The following is an 18,580-nucleotide window of genomic DNA, read 5'->3' on the forward strand; positions in this document are numbered from 1 at the left end:
CTTTTCAGGGAAATGAAAATCCGGACAACGTGTTTGCTCCTGATATTCCTGGCACTTCAACACGGAAAAAGATGTAAAAATTACTCCTATAACGTATCCTTTGTTACCCATATTATTAGGACCCTGTAAAATTATCTACACTAAGCATACTTTTATACACTATCTAGATTTAAGAGAAGTAACTAAACAGATAACTAGTTTAACTATCATTTTTATAGCCTTAAGAATAGTCTATAGTAAGTAATGCTTCTAACCCTATATCTTTTCAGAGCTTAGCTGAACAAATAACAAAAAGAATGGAATTCCTAATAAAAATTCTCGAAAAAAAAATTTGAAAATTTAAATCCACATACTCGCTTTAAAAGAGGTTTAATAGATGGAATAGGCAAAATTAATAAATGGGCTTTTGGAACTTTAGATGCCGACTACGGAGAACGATATGATAAAGCAATTAATATTTTATAATTAAATCAGAAAAATGCAATTCATGAACTTAACCTTCAGTCAACTTTGTACAAAAAGCTTGTTAATCAATATAATCAGTATTTATCAACCTTGTGGCAAACTCAACAAAAATTGCAAGACAATATTGAAAAATTTAAATTTTCTTTAGAAATCAAAATAATCACTTTAGATAATTGTATAACTTATCAAAGTCTCCTTTACCAAATCAATCTTGATTACCAAAATTTAATAACATTTATTGACAATATTGAAAATTCGATCGTTTTCTCTAAATTACATACTCTTCACAATTCAATAATATCTACCCAAGAAATCTCAGAAACGATGTCATATTTATCGCATATATACAAAGAACAAATCGCAAAATTTAATAATGTGCTAACATACTATCTGTTTATCCGTAGCCAAGTCACCGTTTATGAATCCACACTTATATTCGCTATCCACTCGTAATACAAAATCATCAAACATGTATTCCTTTATATCCCTACTTGGAAAAAGGAGAAAAATCACTATCGATAAGAGAAGAATGTCCCATTCTCGTAACCAGATACTAGTTACTGCCAACAGGACTACACCCAAATAGATACCTGCACCTACAAATTAATTGATGGACGTAACCCAGAGAAATGCTACGCCACTGAAATAAATCTACAGGAACCCATTATCGAGCACGTTATGGAGAACCAAATCCTAATAATCCCGTCCCGTAGTGTCAAATTAATCTCAAAATATGTGTCTAATTCGTTTTTGGAAATAAAAGAACCTTCGTTAATAGAAATCCCACCAAAATGTGAAATAGAGGTTGGAACCTTAAAATTTTCAAACAACCCACGACCCACGTATCCAATCTGGAAAACTCATAATATTATCAAAACTAGAACATTTCTCGACTGAAAAGCTAAATTATTAAGTAACCAATTTGAGCAAAATCGATATGGAAGGACTATACGAAATTAACAGAATTACCAGAAATCTTTCACCCGTAGAAGAAATTGGCTTTTCAACTACACTCATTATCAGCACTGGTTCAGTCATCATATCTACATATATATTAATACCAGTTAATACTAATCGTTATAATTTATGTCATTACTATAGTCCGTCCCACCTTGACTTTACAGTATAAGGAACATAGGCATAATAGGCAATGCAGTCCTTATGAGAGTTTTTAGCGCTATGATGCCGATTTTATCAAAAATAATTTGTAGTCGAAGATTAGAGGGATTAAATTAAAACTATTTTAGAAAGGAAATCTACAATTTTAGAATTCGTATGCGCAATAACTATAGTATATCAAATAAACTTAAAGGTATATTAATCCTAAAATTGTAGATTGTCTTTCTAAAACAGTGTTAATTTAATCTCTTTAATGTTAGATTACAAATTATTTTTAATAAAATCGGCATCATTGCGCTAAAAACTCTCATAAGGACTGCATTGCCTATGTTTCTTATACTGTAAAGTCAAGGTGGGACGGACTATAGATGGCGAAAATATTACAAAAATAAGAAGGTTCCTGACGAAATCTCATTGGAAGAAATATGTCCGCAAAATTTGGAATCCAAAGATACCTCCGTTATTTTTTCCTGTTAAGGATGGAGGATGGAGTTACATACATGGTACGAAAGTCCAGACCTGGCACAATCCAACCATGCAGCTGACTGCACAGTAAGTTTTCATCAAGTTTTGTTTGTAAGTTTTATTTTGATATTGTTAAATTCATTATTATTCTTGGTCTTGCTCAGTTCTAGTGTTGCCCAAAATCGGTCTTGGTCTTGCAGTCTTGGTCTTGTTCTTGCGTTTTAGCAAGACCAAGACCAAGACCAAGACCGCTTTATTTTAGCAAGACCAAGACCAAGACTGACCGTGCAAGACTTCAGCAAGAACAAGACCAAGCCTGCGAGACTCTTGCGTCTTGCAGTTTGAGTGTCGTTTTATGGAATAATACAGGGTGTAACAAAAATACAGGTCATAAATTTAATCACATATTTTGGGATCAAAAATAGTTCGATTGAACCTAACTTACCTTAGTACAAATGTGCACATAAAAAAAGTTACAGCCCTTTGAAGTTACAAAATGAAAATCGATTTTTTCCAATATATCGAAAACTATTGGAGATTTTTTATTGAAAATGAACATGTGGCATTCTTAAGGCATTAGTATCTTAAGAAAAAATTATAGTGAAATTTAGACACCCCATAAGAATTTTATGGGGTTTTGGTTCCTTTAAACCCCCCCAAACTTTTGTGTACGTTTCAATTTGATTATAATTGTAGTACCATTAGTTAAACACAATGCTTTAAAAACTTCTTTGCCTCTTGGTACTTTTTCGAAAAGTCAGTATTTGTCGAAATATTTTGCATATTATTTGTCAAATCCACCACATATTTGTATATGGCCACATATATGTTATGTACATCTGTGATATGGCTAAGTACGATTATGGAGACTTGATAATAATAGGAAAATTTATTTATGATTTACATATTTAGATATATTTTAAACCATATTAAAAAAGAAGTCACATCTCGATAAAATGTGCCTTATCGAAAAAATACACAGAAGCAAAAAAGTTTTAAAAACACTGTATTTAACTAATGGTATCGCAGTAATAGTTTAATTGGAACGTACACAACCATTTGGGAGGTTTAAAGGAACAAAACCCCCATAAAATCTCTACGTAAACATACATATTAGAAAAGAAGCCGCAACTCGATAAAAACTGCCTTGTCAAAAAAATACTAAGAACCAAAAAAGTTTTAAAAATATTGAATTTAACTAATAGTATCACAATAATAATTTAATTGGAACGTACACAAAAGTTTGGGTGGGTTTAAGGGAATAAAACCCCCATAACATTTTTATGGGGTGCACAAATTTCACTATAATTTTTCTTTAAGATCTTCCTGCCATAAAAATGCCACATGTCCATTTTCAATAAAAAATCTCTAATAGTTTTCGATATATTGGAAAAAATAGATTTTCATTTTGTAACTTCAAAGGGCTGTAACTTTTTTTATATGCATATTTGTACTAAGGTAAGGTTAATTAGAACTATTTTTGGTCCCAGAATAGGTGATTTAATTTATGACCTGTATTTTTGTTACACCCTGTATATTAGTTCGGGTATATGCTTAGAGACTATGAGATACAAAAAAATATATGTAACAAAAATTTGGAAAAATGGATTTATCCGCATTATGAACAATACGATGATCATACATACCGAATTAAAAATATAAACACTTATTTATTTGATACGTACTCAGAGGTCATAATAAATTATTATACAATGTAAAAATAAAATATTTCATTCTTTCCTAATATCAGACGACGCCTTCGCTCCGAAATTAATTACAATTGAGCAATTGTCTAGATTTTGAGAATAGCAACCTTTCATAAAATAATCTTCTTGTGTTGTGTGTATAACAATATCGCATTGAAACTTTTAAAGAAGTATGTCGCCTACAAGGTGATAAAAATATAATACGAATACCACATTCACTGTTACGGATAACCACTCAATTGTTTTTCCTTATCCATATCGTAAAAACTAAACGTCCTACTTTTTGCAGGGTGTGCAATTAGATATTAGATCAATCGGCCAAACAAAATTTTTTGCTGAAAAAGCAGTAGATAAGATGACGCCTGACTACCATGTATAGTTCATTCGCGCACGGTATAATGCTACAAAACCTTCAAATTTCAAAAAAGAGATATTTATTATTATATAAAAAGAGATATTGGCCGATGTGTGATTTTGCCATTGTTTTTTTATTGTTAATGAAGAACTTATGAGAGGATGGGTGATCGGGCTGCAATAAAAACTAAAAAACAATGTTTTTTAAAATGAAATAAACAAATTACTTATCGACAACTGACAAATAAAGTTTAAACTTCAGTTTAGGCACTTCGAGATTTCGAAAATAATATTTTTTTCCACCTACCTCTACCGAAAGTATACTTTTCCGGACCTGATTGTAGGGAGCAAAGTCGTACTTTTCCTCCCTAGGGAGGAAAAGTAAAAGTAACGTCCTGGTATGTCATTCATGAAATATAACTTATTGACGCCCTGTATAATATCTATTTTCTATTACGTAAGTATATATACATTTTAACATTTATTTATAAAACACTCTTTATTTTGCAGAATGGTAAAAAACAGTAAATTGATATTTTGATTTAACAATGTTTACATTAATAATTTGACTTATATTTGACAGTTGACAGTTATATTGTACCTACTTGTTAGATTTACTTCTAATAAATTTTATTGGTTAGTTACATAAAATCAATTAAGTAAAAATGAAAAAATGACTTGTTATTTGAGGAAGGTGGAAAAACCATATGTATAACATGGGAGTAAAGTGCCTTTTCCTCCCTTGAATGATTACTACCCTCCGCTACGCGTCGGGCAGTAAACTTCATTCTCGGGAGGAAAAGTAGCACTTTCCTCCCTTGTTATACAAATAGCTATTACTTGTGTTTTTGAGCCTTGAACATCGTCATTTTTCGATTTTTTTCAGTTTTAAATTGTTTATAACTCGGAAACGAATAACTTTAGACAAAAACTACAAAAGACCTTTTTTGTTCCATATGATTCAAAGAACCTAAAATAAGTCTGCCAGGGCTGAAACAATTGATTTTTATAATTTGTTTAATTTTTTTTTAAATAAATATAGAAATAACTCAGAAATTACGGCATTTCGGTATAGGAAATATTACATGAAAATTAATTAGTAGTTATTATGGTTCAAAATGCAAAAATATACAGGGTGTTCTATTCTAAATACTAAAGTTCATTATATTTTCAAAAAAACGCAAGATCTGGTAACAATCTTTAATTACCACTATAATATCGGCCGCAGTAGAAGACCTTTACTCACCAAATTCTATAAAAATCGTTCAAGTCGTTTCCGAGATATTTGAGGCGTTCCATACATAAAAATCACTATGTATAAATGTTATATAATTAAACTGCGTGTATTACTTTGTATTAATTCTTGTTAAAAAAAAGTCAATCTTAAAATTTTCAACTAATAGCAAACAAAAATTTTCAACTAATAATAGTGTCAAAGCTATTGTGTACTGTGCTGTAATTTAATTTGTATTTGAATAAATGGCAAATTGTAGAACTCTTTTATTCCGTTTCATTCCATATACCTAATGTGAGAGTCCATCAATCCCTTTCTAGACAGATAATGTTCTTTAAAATACAGTATAGATAATAATATAAGTTTATGTCATTTGTTTGATTTTTTGTGTTTTCACCATGTTTTAGCACATGTCAGGTTATTAAATGCAAACGTTTATTAAGAAACAGACTGATCCCGTGGGACATGGTAGATAGCCCAGTTAGTTAGAGTATAGGCAGAGATAGTTTAGATCGTGGGTTCAAACCCACCTAATGTGAGTTGTTTATTAATAAATAGCAATATGCTAGTGGGTAACTGCGAGACTTGCAAGACTCTTGCTGCAAGACCAAGACCAAGACCAAGACTGGGAGTGCAATACCAAGACCAAGACCAAGACCAGGTGTACTGGTGCAAGACCAAGACCAAGACTGTCCAAGTCTCGTCTTGGTCTTGCATTTGGGCAACACTACTCAGTTCAGATGTATCCAAAATTGTAGTTATTAAATAAAAATATTACTTAAAATCAAATTTCATTTTTTGAAATTTAAAATTCGCCGCTTACTCTACCTTCAGGTGGTGTGGAATTGAAATATTTTTTCAAAACGTGTATTGAACTATACTTTGAGGCATTCTTACGCCAGAAGCGACTGATTTTATGAAAAAAATTATCTTTTTCTTCTTGTTCTTATTCTTTTTGTATAGACATGACTCTGTCTGTTTTTTCATTGTGCCTCTAGTAAGTTGTCGTTCCATCGTTTTCGTGGTCTTCCCACTGATTGTCTTCCTATTGGGGAACCGTCTCTCGCTGTCCTGACTACCCTATTTGTTGTCATTCGGCTTATGTGGTCATTCCAATCTATTCTTCTGTTTCTTACCCAGTTATTATTGTTATCCACCTTGCATCTCCGACGTATATCTTTACTTCTAGTTCTGTCCCATAGAGTCTTACTATCGATTTTTCGAAGGGTTTTCATCTCCGCTATTTCGAGTAATCTTTTTGTCCTCTCTGTGTCGGGTCGTAGTTCTGCCGCGTATGTCATTATTGGTCTGATGACTGCTTTGTAAATTCTGCCTTTTATTTCTTTTCCGATATTTTTATTTCTCCATATTGTGTCATTAAGGCAACCTGAGGCTCTGTTTGCTATATTCACTTGATCTTCCACTTCTGTTTCGAGCCTTCCGTAGCTAGATAGTGTGATGCCTGGGTATTTAAACTCCATCACTTGTTCTATTATCTGACCTTCCAGCTCCAATTTACATCTTATTGGATCTGGTGTTATAACCATGCATTTTGTCTTTTTTGAGGAAATTAACATGTAAATTTTCTGGCGATTATGTTGAATAAAAAAAAGTTACAAATACATAAATTGTAGGGAACTTTCTCTAGTTTAATTTTGTTTAGTAATATTTTTTTTTTCGTAAAATGCGTCGGAAAGTAGATATTCCCAAAAAACTGTAAAGAGCGTACCGAAATCCATAAAATTACTAACTTTCGAAACTCCCGAAAAACCAGGTAAAAATCCTAGGTAAAACTACCAAATAATTGGAGTGGGTCTATTCTGAATAATGCAAGGTTACATTTTGAAACTATTTAATAATTTCGTTAACACATTAATTGCTAATTATTATTTTCAAAATTTTAATCTAGAAGAAAATTATACATAATTTCAAAATGTCACCGTGTCCTGTGCATAATACGTAATATACTTTTTTGAGATGAGGTTATTAAGTAGCTTCTAAAAACATAAAAATATATAGGGTGTGCCTTTAAAACTAAAGATCATGGACAATGCCACACTTGCGTGAATTATAAATTCATGTTTAAAAAGCCCACATTTATATGTACAGGGTGTTTCATTAATAATTGTCCATATAGTAACTGGAGAAACCTTAGCACAAAATACGAAGATTTAACCTAAAACACCTAAATAAAATGTGTTTCCTTACTGAGTTACAGGGTGTTTTATCTAAAAATTTAAAAATTATTTTTGCTCAGCATTTTAAAACTATTCGACGTATCCTTTCCATACTTGACAAGAAGTATAGGTACTATACACACTACTAAATTATGTTAAACACATGTATCTGGCTATTACCAGAGGCGTGCGACGGGGGAAAGTGAATGGTTGACCCTTTCCAAATTCTACGCCACTGGCGAAATTGCTATTTTAGTTCAATTTTTGGATTCTCCATTATTTTCTATGAAAATAATGTACTCTTCATTCGTAACGATAAAGTCATTAGTTTTCGAGATATTTGAAGTTAAAAATGAAACTTCACGGTTATTTTGATTAATGTATTGTGTCGCTTCATTTTTAATTTCAAATATCACGAAAACTAATAATTGTATCGCTACGAATGAGAAGTATATTATTTACACAAAAAGTATTGCAAAATCAAAAATGTACACTAAAATAGCAATTTCGTCAGTGGTGTAGAATTTGGGAAGGGTCAACCAGCCACTATCCCCTGTCGTACGCCTCTGGTAGTAGCTAGAGAAGTTTATTTATCTTAATTTAGTAGGGTGTACAATACCTACACTTTCTGCCAAGTACGATAAGGATACAGCAAATAGTTTTGAAGTACTGGGTACAAATAATTTTTAAATTTTAATCATATGAATCATATCATAAATTGATCAAAATAACTGTGCCGTTTCATATTTAACTTCAAATATCTCGAAAACTAATGACTTTATCGTTACCAAAGAAGAGTATATTATTTATGTAGAAAGTATTGGAGAATCTAAAAATGGCACTAAAATAGTATTTCCTCCAGTGGCGTAGAATTTGAGAAGGGTCAACCATTCACCATCCCCTGTCGTACGCCTCTGGTAGAAGCTAAAAACGTTTGTTTATCGTAATTTAGTAGGGTGTCTAGTAGTCGCATTTTGTGCAAAGTATAAAAAGGATACGTCGAAAAGTTTTAAAATGCTGAGCAAAAATAATTTTTAAATTTTTAGATAAAACACCCTGTAACTCAATAAGGAACCATAATTTATTTAAGTTTTTTAGGTTAAATCTTCGTATTTTGTACTAAGGTTTCTCCAGTTACTATATGGACAATTATTAATGAAACACCCTGACTACAATTGACAGGTCTATGCGTTTTTACATTTTTTTTAAACAAGGACATAAATAATTTTATTTTACAAGTGCATTCCACTCTGTATATATTATAGTACCTATAGCTTTCCGTGCGTGACAAGCTTTAAACTTTAAACCTTTCATATTAAGTTATGATGTAAGAATAGATTTTACTACTGTATCTTATAACTTGTTACCATTGTAGAATATAGTATTGTTTATTTAACCTACGAAATTTAAACAAATTGTGTTAGTAACTTAACTTTCCTATTTAACAATAATTATTGTTTTAAACCTCAATCATTTTTAAACTCATAACACTAGTTCCGAAAAGATCATCAAAACGTTGAAAAAAATAATACTCCAGATATTGCAGAAAAGTAAAAAAATTATAATTTTATATTATATGATTTCCAATTTAAAGACAAGATCGAAAATCATACTCAGAAAGCTATATTCTTTCCGCAAATTATAAATAAAATACGCATTTACCCAATACCTATGATAAAAACTAAGAAACAAAAGTTACTGAGACGAATAGCATAATACTAGACGAAAAAAGCATAAAAACAATAATAGTAAGATTTATTCTGATTGATAACAAAGCTGCTTCAAGTGGTTAATTTAGCTAAGAACATAATATACCAGATTCAGGATAAACTAATTAACATTGGGAACAATAAGAAAATCTCAATGATCACTTAAGATTGTTTAATAACATGTGGTCTATCTAACCTGTAAATTACGATTTATAATTAAAAAACGTAAAATAAGGTAAAAATAAGTATTAATATTTAGTTTACTATTTTTAAATCCTATAAAATTCGAATATTAGGTCTGGATCCCGCGTATGAAAAAAAAAGTTGATTAATAGCAAGCTGAAAATTTGTTAATAGCTTAAGGGTGTCTAGTCGGACAAACTTTGATATATAGGAACACTGGAACAGGGGAAGTTTTAATTGTGGAACAGGTTAAAAATTTGGAACGGTCAGACCACGAAAACGTCACATATATTTTGTTTGACAGAACTTCCAATTGATTTGTTACCCTTTCATTAAACCCTCATGCAAAAATCAGGCTGCTATTTATCACCAAATGGGAATTATAATGAGTGGAACATGTAGAATATGTCACATGACAGGAATTATGACAGGTGATAAATAGCAGTCTGATTTTTGCATGAGCGTTTAATGAAAGGGTAACAAATCAATTGGAAGTTCTGTCGGAAAAAATACATGTGACGTTTACGTGGTCTGACCGTTCCACATTTTTAACCTGTTCCACAATTAAAACTTCCCCTGTTCCAGTGTTCCCATATATCAAAGTTTGTCCGACTAGACACCTTTTTTCATACGCGGGATCCAGACCTATACCTATGTACTTAATGATGCACATTCAATCAGAAAACAAAGCATGTATGTATAGCAAATTTGCATACTTACTGACTATTATTTTACCGTTGCACTACTAATAACTATTAATACCTACTTAATAATTCAGTGATTCAAAATCAGTGAAAGTCATATCGATATAAAGGTTGACCAACACTGAATAAGCGAGTATTGTTTTCGGAGCAATATTATATACCTACTCTTGAAATTTATTTAACAATTGACATGATCTCACGGATATCTAAAAGTGTCTGTTGTGCGAAAAATCAAGTAAAACCGGCTTTTGACTGGCGACAAACTAAAGGGGAATGACTTATTTAAAAATAATAACTGTTAATTGCTTTGAGAAAGACAAAAATGGCGTAGGCGTACCAATAGCATGTTAAATTGCTACAAAAATATTTTTAGTTGGTATTTATTTTTTAATTAATAAAGATATTTCTTAAATTAGAACTAAAGATACTGTCAACTTCAACAACCAGTGACGCAATTAAATATCAACATCCAGCATCTAAAATATTTTGTTTTATCTATAATGAAGAATTATATGTATCTAAATTTGAATTGTTGCTACCCCGTTAAACATATTTGTTTAAAAAATTAAAAAGACTAATGGGAAACCAAACTACATACAACAATGGAAGCTCACGAGTCATTAATAGCAGCAGTCAAAATTTCGAACGCATGCTATAACAGATTAAAGAGGGATAGTTGATATATATGTTACAGTTCAAATTGATTCTCAGTTAGAGTTGACTCCAACTAGTTGGAGTCAACTCCAACTGAAACGAGCAGTAAAAGTTGATTTTAAAAATTTAAATCAACTTTTACTAGTTGGAGTTGACTCTTCCTGGATCGATTCAGTAAATGTTGATTATACGAGAATCTCAAGTGCATTTTTAATGAGTGTACGTTTCTTTGTTTTGACCGTTTCAACTACTTATTAGTATAGTCTGTAACGTTGCCCCCGTTAGGTAAATTGTTCTGATTCGATTTTTTGCACAAACTTACTCAAAGAAATACATCCGTATAACAATCCTTATAACAAATACACAGGGTGTCACGCGGTACCGTGGTCGAAAAATTGTTTAACCAATTTCAGTAAATCAGTCAGTAAAGTGACACTTTATCGAACGAGTCTGATATTACGAGCAGAGGAACAAACGCGTTCGATAAAGAGTATTGAGGTGGTGCGTACAAAATTGTATCGTCAATCATAAAAACATTAACACTTACATACTTACAACTTTGCGGAAATTTTTTTAATTTTAGACGAAATAAAAAATTCGTATGACAGTAATGACAGTAATCACAGATGACTTTTGCATGATGGCCGGTTTTGATGTTTAATCGATAGTTTTATCAATATTGTATACCTACCTAATTACTAAATCTGTAAAGTTTTGATTTATTTTGTATGAATATAATTGCGAAACAGTACAGAATTTTACTTTTTGACATAAATTTTATCAATAGTAAAATAAATTTTGTACAATATTTTTAATAATTAAAGTAAAGAAATTTTAATTTCACTCAAATAAATAATCGATTGCTGCCATTGACTACTTACATTCAATATCGGTTAATTTGATTAATTATCGCGGCAGGTAAAATAACATTTTTCTTTCAATACAACAAAGTGTTACTTTACTGTCGAAAATGAGGGCAAATGAGTACAATAATGAATTTAGTGACGTTTGGCGATAAACAAAGATTTTAAACAAATTCGCAAAAATACACACACCGGCAAAATTAGCCGAACACCTTAAAAATGGGACATGTTTGATGTCTCGAGTTTCCTAAACCACTGATCCGATTTGAATGATTCTTTTAGTATGTTATAGCCTTATTATTTAAGAATATCGTTGTAATAATATTGTTACTAGACAGGTAAATATCATTTTATACCGGGTGTACAAATCATGCTGTCCTTTTTCCTAAAGTTAATATTAACACTCGATTGTAGATTTAGGCTTTCTTAACATTTTTCTTTTTGATTAATTTACTTATGTGTGATAATAAAAAAGTTATGTGCGTTAACAACTATCCATGTTTTTTCATCAATAAATCCTCATAGTAGGGGAGGAAAGTATACTAAATTTGCAGTTACTCGAGCTTTATGGGAGCCTATTGGATTGTGAAGAGTATGTGCTAAAATCAGAAAAAGGTTAAGTTAAATTTTCCATAAAGTGGGGGACTTTTCATTTTTTAATTTAATTTTCCATTTGAAACAATCATTTTTCTCCGATTATAGCGCTATCTATCCATAATTAGAAAAAATGTGTCGAATAAAAGTTGCTTATTTTTACGTGAAGAATCCAAATCTGCAATAACAATTGGGTGTTCCTATTTGGGATTTTAAATTAAATCCCCCACCCCACCTCCGTGCGGGTTCGTGACACCCCACGGAGAGGGGAGGGGGTAAATTAAAAATTTTAAATACGAACCCTGCGATATTTCGCGAAATGAACATCAGATCGTAAAACTGCAAAATAAACCTATTCAATATTTTTCAAAAATCTACCGAATGGAACCAAACACGATCCCGACGGAGGTGGGCTGGGGGGTTACTTTAAAATCTTAAATAGGAGACATCTGTACAAACTGCAAATTTAGCATACTTTCCTCCCCTACTATGAGGATTTATTGATAAAAAACATGGCTAGTTTTTAAAGCACATAACTTTTTTTTTCCAACATAAGCAAATGAATCAAAAAAGAAAATGTTAAGAAAGCCTACAATCGAGTTTTAATTTTAAAATATTATATATACTAGAATACTCCACAGGGTGTTCCGAACTTTAAGAAAAAAAGACAGTATGATTGTAACACCCGGTATAAAATGACATGTACCTGTCTAGCAACAATATTATTACACCGATATTCTTAACTAATAAGGCTATAACTTACTAACAGAATCACTTAAATCGGACAACAGGTTTAGGAAATTCGAGACATCAAACATGTCCCATTTTTAAGGTGTTCGGCTAATTTTGCCGGTGTGTGTAATTTTTTCACTTCGTACAATTTTTTTTAGATCCGTTGGGCCTTTTTTTCTCTAAAATTGACTGTTGTCGAGTTATTAGCTACTTAAAATTTGAAAAACGCCAAAATAACCATTTTCGAGGTTAAATAACTCGGTTAAAGATAATTATTGTGAAAGTCGAGCGAGCGACCGTGAAGTAACGGCATAATCGCTGGCCTCATACGCAAGTGCACGTGGGTTCGAGCTCTGCTAAAGACAAACCATTTTCATTTCCAATAATTACACGAGCCGTCTCACCGTGCCTCGGAGAGCACGTTAAGCCGTCGGTCCCCCTGGCCTAGTGTACATCGACACTAGTTACTTGAAACAGGGTTAAAGATGTAATTAGCGCCGGAACTGTCCGAAAGGCAAAAATGCCATACGATATTATATATTATGAAATTTAGAAACTAAAAAAAATCAAAGATTAAAGCTACCTCTATAAGATCCTGAAGAAATTTTTGTCATTGTTTCATTAATAAGATATTATTTTTAATTATCAACAATGGGCGCTAACCGTGTATTGAGGGCGGCCGTCAACGTGAGTGCGAGTGAGATTCGCCATTGGACAGCTGGAATGGTGCATCTCTTTAGCACTCACCATTGACGGCCACCTAATACGCACTTAGCGCTCATTGTTAATAATTAAAGATAAAGCTTAGTAATAAAATAGTGACAAAAATTTCTGCTGGATCTTGTAGAGGGGGCTATAAACTTTCATTTGGTCACTTTCTGACTTTCATAATAATGAATTTTAACCGAGTTATTAAGCCTTGAAAATGGCTATTTTCGCATTTTTTAAATTTTAAATCGCGTATAACTCGACAACAATCAATTTTAGCGAAAAATCACAAAATACCTTTTTTTGCTCAGAATAATCCAAATAATCTAAAAAAAAAATGTTCGAAGTGAAAAAATTATTTTTGTGAATTTGTCTAAACAGAATTGTTTAAACAATTTATCGATCAAGGTACTGCCTGGCACCCAGTAGATTTGTTATAAGGACCTCTTTTTGAGTAAGTTTGTGCAAAAAATTCGAATCGGAATAATTTTCCTAACGGGGGCGACGATACCTTCTAGACTACTTTGAACATATTCAGTAACATTTAATTTCTAGAATCGGCTGTTTGTGTAAATCAGAATCTACTTTTACTAAGTGGCACTGGGAAGAGTATACTTTTCCTAGTTGGGGTCTACTTTTACTAGTAAATGTTGAATATAAATCTTCATTTTATATTTATAATCAACTTTTACTGAAACCAGCCGTTAGAGTTGACTCCAACTAGTTGGAGTCAACTCCAACTGGATATTCAACTTGAACTGTAACATATACAGTGATGAGCGCGCTAATAACTGGCAAAATAGCGGAAAAGATGAAAAAAAAATTAAATTATGAGATAAAAAGGAATAAAACTAGTTGAGCTGTTAAATTTAGCGATAGTAACATATAAATTGACATTATATAGGTTGTTTCCCATCTTTAGACGTATCAGAGAAGTATGTCAACTAAAACTGTCACTGTGACAGTGGCATTTCTCAAACTCGTCCGATACGTCTAAAGATGAGAAACAATCAATATAATATAAATTAATAATTTACTATTGCTTAATTTAACACCTCTTCTAAGCTCATCTCTTTTATCTAACAACTTAATATGTTTTCCACCTTTTGCGTTATTTTGCCGGTTATTAGTGCGTTCATCACTGTATATATACAGTGATGAGCGCGCTAATAACCGGCAAAATAGCTCAAAAGATGGAAAACATAATACATTGCGACACAAAAAGAGATGGGACTAGTGGAAGTGGAAATTATCGTTATAAACGTATTAAATTAACATTACAATACATACAAAAAGAGATGGGACTAGTGGAAGTGGAAATTATCGTTATAAACGTATTAAATTAACATTACAATACATAGTTTCTCACCTTTAGACGTCTGTGACAGGAGTATTTTATAAAATCCTGCTGTCACAGTGGCAGTTGTCATACTCCTCTGATACGTCTAAAGGTGGGAAACTATGTAATGTAATGTTAATTAATACGTTTATAATAGTGCGGCCGACATGTGAAACAATTGCACATTTAATGATACAAGCATATAATTTGGACCACATATACTACACATATAAATGTTCAAATTTGGATATGAGGCCATCTCAGATTTTGCCTTTTACAAAAATGGCGTGCATTCAAAATGGCGACTATAAATATGTGTTTAATAGTACCATAACTTTTGAAAGAAAGGTCCGATTTCAAACAAATTTGGTATATAGTTTTGTTCTGAAGCTATTTCCTTGTGGCATTTTTATAATTACGTATTTTTTATGGGAAATAAGCCACAATTTTACTAAAAAATGAATTTATTAACGTTTCCAAGCCCAAATCGGGTTACGTTGTCAAAATAGAAAATACTATTAATTTAAATTTAAATTCATTTTTTAGTAAAATTGTGGCTTATTTCCCATAAAAAATACGTAATTGGTATATAGATTATTTTTTTGATTTACAAGATGGATGTGGTAAACCAGAAGAATCGGTGTACCAGAAATTGTGTTTTTACTAGTTGTTTATGTAAAAATATGTTTTTTTTTTCAATTTTTTCCCTCTGTATATATTAATTTTTCAAAAAGTAACACCGCAATTGAAAAAAACGTAAAAATATTTTGTAGAAAATATTTTGAACTTTTTAGTTATGTTAATAACTACCATTTATTAAATGCATAACGTATTTTCACATGTACCCTATGTGTGGCCGATTCGTGGAAATATTATAAGAATTATTGTGCATTTAATGGTAGAAGCATATAATTTAGACCACATATACTACATACATCAAGGTTCAAATTTAGATATAAAGTCATCTCAGATTTTACCTTTTACAAAATGGCGGGCATTCAAAATGGCGACTATACATATGTGACTAATAGCACGATAACTTTTGAACAAAAAGCCCGATTTCAACCAAATTTATTATATAGGTTCTTTTTTTGATGTGTAAGGCCAAGGTCTTGAACCGGAAGAATTGATTTACCAAAAGTTGTGTTTTTCCTGATTTTTATATAAAAACATGTTGTTTTTTACCGATTCTTTCAACCTGTATATATTAATTTTTTTAAAAATTAATAACGGCGTTGAAAAGAGCGTAAAAGAATTTTCTAGGAAATATTTTGAACTCTTTAGTTATGTTAATTGCCATTCACATGTACCTATGAACCTATTCGTACAAAGATTCGTGCAAATAATATAAGAACTATTGTGCATTTAATGGTAAAAGCATATAATTTGGACCACACATACTACACATACAAAGATTCAAATTTAGATATGAGGCCTTCTCAGATTTTGTCTCTTACAAAAATAGCGGGCATTCAAAATGAATCTGCCGCACATAGGTACATGTGAAGATACGTTATGCATTTATTAAATGGTAATTAACATTAACATAAAAGTTCAAAATCTTTCCTTAAAAATATTTTTACACTCTTTTCAATGACGGTATTACTTTTTTTTTGAAAAATTAATATATACATGGTGAAAAAGTTGAAAAAAGAACAACGTGTTTTGACATAAAAAACAGTAAAACCACAACTTCTGGTAAACTGACCCTTCCGGTTCAAGACCTCGATCTTATTCATCAAGAAAAGAGCCTTAATGCCAAATTTGGCTGAAATCTGACTTTTCCTTCAAAAGTTATCGTGCTATTTGTCACATATGTATAGTAGTCATTTTGAATGCTCCCCATTTTTGTAAAAGGCAAAATCTGAGATGGCCTCATATCTAAATTTAAACTTTTTTATGTGTAATATATGTGGTCCAAATTATATGCTTCTACCATTAAGCGCACAATAATTCTTATAATGTTTGCAAGAATCTGCCACACATAGGTACATGTGAAGATACGTTATGCATTTATTAAATGGTAATTAACATAACCAAAAAGAGTTCAAAATATTTCCTAAAACATATTCTTACGCCCTTTTCAATGGTGGTATTACCATTTTGAAAAATTAATATATACAGGGTGAAAAAATTGAAAATAAATTATTTACATAAAATAAAATAGTTTTACATAAAAAATCAGGAAAAACACAACTTCTGGTAAACCGATTCTTACAGTTCACAACATCGATCTTGTAAATCACAAAAAGAACCTATGTGCCAAATTTAGTTGAAATCGGACTTTTCATTCAAAAGATATCGTGCTATTAGTCACATATTTGAATTTTTATATGTGCGGTATATGTGGACCAAATTATATGCTTGTATCATTAAATATGCAATTCTTATAAATATTTGCACGAATCTGCCGCACTATAACGATAATTTCCACCTCCACTAGTCTTGTCTCTTTTTGTTTCCCAATGTATTAAGTTTTCCATCTTTTGAGCTATTTTGCCGGTTATTAGCACGCTCATCAGTGTACCTACATAGTTTAGTATATTATACACGGTGGCCCAGACTATGTAATATATTCACGCCGTATCTCTTAGGGCTTGTTTATATCCAGGCGGTTTGCCAACTTCGACGTAGCGGTGTACCTGTTTTCTCACTGTTTTACTTGGTATTAGGGTGAAACTTTAAAGGCGGCATTAGGGTGCGATCAAGTAAAACAGGTAAACCGTGCAGTCGACGTTGGCAAACCGCCTGCATATAAACAAGTTCTTGAACGGATAGAAATTTTCGAATAGTACAAAAACACCATTCCAAACACCAAAACAACATTACATTTCTAATACACTTATGTGGCGTAGAAACAAACATCCATTAAATTATCATCCTTTAGTTACAACCACTAATTTTAAATTATTTATTAGCACCTTGTGTTTTGTTTTATAATTTTGGATGTGGTCTTCCATCGTCTATTCGACAAATTCTTTAAAAATAAAATGAGATCGTTAGTAATAAAGAAACACCAAATATAGAGTAGTAGGGGCAGCGAGAGACGGTTGCCCAATAGGCAGATGATCAGTAGGAAAGCCACGAAAACGATGGAACGACAACTTACTAGAGGCACATTGAAAAAGCAGTCGGAGTTATGTCTATACAAAAAGAAGAAAAAGAAGAAGTAATCAAGAAAATATCAGTTTATTTTTTATACTTTTTAAATTAACCGAGAAAAATTAGTCAAAAATCAGTATTTGGCTGTTTTTCGGGTCGCTGAAAACGAATATGACATCGGAAGTGATCTCCGTAGTACCTGCTGCCCAGGGTAGTTACTCCTTACCTTGTCTTCTGGAGTTTTCCGGCAAATTCATTAAAAAATTAGTCAAAGATCATTACCTGGGGGTTTTGGGGTCGCTGGAAACGAATATGAAGTGATCTCTGAAATTGATCTCCGGAGTACCTGGTGCCCAAGGCGCCTCCTACTATTTACCTCGTCTTCTAAAGTTTTCGGCAAATTCATTAAAAAATTAGTCAAAAATTACTTGGGGGTTTTGCCTCGCTGAACAAGAAGGTGACATAGAAAATT

At 31.8% G+C, this 18,580-nt stretch overlaps 1 protein-coding gene across 7 annotated transcripts in view; it reads right to left on the bottom strand.

Moving 5' to 3' along the window:
• LOC126888032 (chitooligosaccharidolytic beta-N-acetylglucosaminidase) overlaps positions 1-18,580 on the bottom strand; it is a 359,195-nt gene that overhangs the window by 85,494 nt on the left and 255,121 nt on the right. Inside the window, exon 1 of one of the 7 annotated variants that reach the window (XM_050656039.1) lies at positions 10,133-10,318. The exons of 5 other annotated variants lie outside the window; for them this stretch is intronic. The gene's annotated coding sequence lies outside the window, so the exon portion shown is untranslated. Of the gene's footprint in view, positions 1-10,132; positions 10,319-18,580 lie in introns of those variants that run through there. One more of the 7 variants, XM_050656042.1, reaches the window with a different exon arrangement.

This window comes from Diabrotica virgifera, chromosome 7 (assembly GCF_917563875.1).
Source record: "Diabrotica virgifera virgifera chromosome 7, PGI_DIABVI_V3a".
NCBI classification, from domain to species: Eukaryota; Metazoa; Arthropoda; class Insecta; order Coleoptera; family Chrysomelidae; genus Diabrotica; species Diabrotica virgifera.